The following is a 3,535-nucleotide window of genomic DNA, read 5'->3' on the forward strand; positions in this document are numbered from 1 at the left end:
TCATATGCATGTTACGGAGAATACGCATAATTGTAGTCAGGATATGTGCTTAGCTCGCACCTAGGTCGAAAGTGACCACGAGGGCTGTACTTGTTCATGTTCCATTCTGTTTTCTCCGGTATTGCTTTCTTTTTGCAAGATTAAAGTTTAAAATTCTAACTTTCATGTCCAATAACGTTCTTTCTGCATATCTTGATTTGAATTAGAAGTTTATCAGTAATTTTCATTCTTATGATATTCTTGCTTTTTATCCATTTTAAGGTTCATTAGTGCTTATCTGATTTTTCTTTAATTTGGTGTTGACTATATCGATATGGGTTTCCGAATCCCACCAAAACGAGCGGACGGGGGCATCCCACTTCGCCCCCGTCACGCGCCGTCTGTCCACGCGGGCGGGCGCGGGCGAGCGCCGGCGGCCGGCGGGCGCGGGCGGGCGCAGGCGAGCGCCGGCGGGCGCGGGCGGCGGCCGGCGGGCGAGCGGGCGCGGGCGGGCGAGCGGGCGGCGGCCGGCGGGCGAGCGGGCGCGGCCGGCGGGCGAGCGGGCGCGGGCGGGCGCGGGCGGCGGCCGGCGGGCGAGCGGGCGCGAGCGGCGGCTGGCGAGCGGGCGCGGGCGGCGGCCGGCGGGCGAGCGGGCGCGGCCGGCGGGCGCGGGCGGGCGCCGGCGAGCGGGCGCGGCCGGCGGCCGGCGGGCGCGAGCTCCACCGCGGCCGGCTGGTGGAGGAAGAAAATGCCTGTTAGTATGACAGGTGGGTCCCACGAACGGTGTTAACAGGAGAAGAAAACGGTGCTTGTCCCGTCTATAGCGATCTCTCCAACCAAACAAAAAATAGGATCATCCCATCCCATTCAACCAAACAAGAAATGGGATCATCCCATCCCGAAAAACTGGAACGGGACCGTCCCGTTCTACATTGTCTCCCAACCAAACGCACCCAGCTGCTGCAGCAATCTCAACCGAACAGATCCTCCAACCGAACCGATCCGGCGCTTTCCGACGCCGGTCAGTAGATTAGATGCAGCCGACGAGACCTGGAGGCCGGCCTAGTGCAGGGCCCACTCGTTTCCGTAACTAGCGACTGCTAATTCACTGGGTGGATTTTAGTTACCGTCGGTATTTCTCGTGTTGGTAAGAAAAGATAGATGATATGGACGCGACCCAATGGTCTTCTCTCTTGCAGACTACAAAAGCAGCCTTTTGCTTTGGAACAAATGAAGACCTCATTTGGGATCAATGCGTGAGCCTTCGTAGAAATTCTGCAGAAACCATACTTTCTCTGGTGGTGCAAACAGTTTAGCTTCGTAGAATAGCTGCTGGAATTCTGCTTAGATTCTGGTGTGGCAGGAGCAGCCTCCTCCGAAACTTGACCATCGATGATCAGTGCTAATTCGTGCCCACTTCATGGGAGTCTTAGGATCTATTTGGATACACATTTATAAACTTTAGGACACTCATAAAGTTTATGAGCTAGAAATTGTTAGTCCTAAAATTTATGAGTGGGCTGTTTGGATGGAATCATAATCTTTAGGATGTTAGAGGGGAAATGACTTTTGTACCCCTAATTACTCCACCCCTGCTCTGTTTCTAGCGCCGTGGAGAGAGGAGGGGAGGGGCAACAGGGGTAAAGGATGGGTTGGGGACCACTTTTAGGAGAAAAATGACCCATTATGATGGTTTAGTCCTCCTAATGAAAACAACACTCCTAAACATTATGAATGGACTTTTATGACATATGTTTGGATGCACAAGTTTTAAAAGTGGACTAAAAGTGAAGTCCTAAAGATTATGAGTGTGTATCCAAACAGGCCCTTAACTAACTATCCCCGCTCGATTCCAGCTGTTTCGTTGTTGACGAATGTCCACCCCCAGCCCATTACGTTCTGATAGAAAAATGTGATGCCTCCGTCACGACGAGCACCATTTGGTTGGTTGGCTGCCAAAATTTTAGCATGCCAAGTTTTGGCAAACCAGCCTTTTTGACACTATTTGGTTTGGTACCAAATTTTACCAATATCTTCCATCTATTCTACCAAAACTTTGGCAAGTTTTCTGCTCACCTTTTGGCTTGCCAAAATTTTGGCATCAAACCAAATCAGCCCTAGTTCTATGTTCTCTCACCATTTTGGCTTGATATGGCCTGCGTCACTCCTGTGGAGGCTTGGATCCTTTTTGAAAGAGTTTAAATCCATCGCATAATGAGATGGAAGATCTTGTTCACAACGTAAACTTGTGCTGCCTGCACTGCACCCCTGATGAAGACAACATTTTAGTTTGGCGGTATATCGGTATACTACGATGACCAATTATCTGCAATTATGCATCCTTAAATTTATGTTAAAGGATGCCAAACAGATGACCATTTTGTATCCGGCTGAGTATTCATGTTTTCAATTTTACATCTTCCTAACTTTAAAAGTGTGTTTGGTTGGGTTGTGACTTTTGGAAAAACTACTGTGAGCTGTGTGCTATAGAAAAACAGCTGTGGAAAAAGCATAAGTTCGTTTGGTTAGAGCAGCTGTGGCTTTTGAATAAACTGTCGAGTGGACCCTGCATGTCATCCAATCCACCCCACTCAACTCTCTCCCTCTCGCACTGACGAGCCCCTTCCTTTTCCTCCCGTTGGCCAGTCCACCCCACGGCAGAGCCCACGCCAGGCGATGGCTACTTCTCCCCGGCGACGCTCTTCCTCTTGCTCAACATGGTCATCAGCACCATCGCGCTTACCTCCCGCTCCTACCACCGCCGCTACCACCACCTCGACGATCACTACCAGCAGCACTACGGCAGCGATCAGCACCAGCAAGATCCTCCACCGCCTCTGGCGCTGCTTGTGCGCACGTCGTCGGTCATGGAGCGTTTGCACTCCCTCAGCCTCTACCGCTTCCGCTCCGGTCCACTGGGGCAGACGACGGCACCAGCGGCACGCGGGAGGCGCAGGTCCAGTACGCATGGTGGCGGCGGAGCAACGGGGCTCGGGCTCAGCGGCTTCTCTCACGCGACAGAAAACGAAGAAAAAATAAAAGAACGAACCGGTATGTTCATAACCGGTGGCAGGTGGGTAATTTTTTACCTCAAAAGTACTTGAAAGCAGGAGGAAAGGTACTTTTGATTTTTATACTAGAGTAAAAGTAGTTTTTGAGAAAAACATCTATGATTTTTAGACTCTTTAGTTGATTTTTGACTTTTGCAAAAACAAAAACTGGTTGAAAAGTCTAACACCCTAAAACTTGCGGTACTGTGCTCCATCTGAGGTGCAGTACGAAATCTCAGATTCCACTTCGTCCGTCGACCGTCGTCCCCAACTCCCCATTGACAATGAAGTCGTGGAGGAAATTGAACCAACCGTCGCGTCGCGGGCCGGGGTGGGAGCCCACTGGCCCAGTGGCCAGCCAGGCAACCACCTTGCCCAGTGCGGCACCGGCTCGCCGCCACCACGATCTGCCCCGGCGGCCTCACCGCCATTCCTGCCGCTGGCGACGACCGCAGCAAGCAGTTTCTTCTCAACCAACCAACCCGCCCGGCACGCCCCCGCGCTTC

Source organism: Setaria italica, chromosome VI (assembly GCF_000263155.2).
Source record: "Setaria italica strain Yugu1 chromosome VI, Setaria_italica_v2.0, whole genome shotgun sequence".
In the NCBI taxonomy this organism is placed as follows: Eukaryota; Viridiplantae; Streptophyta; class Magnoliopsida; order Poales; family Poaceae; genus Setaria; species Setaria italica.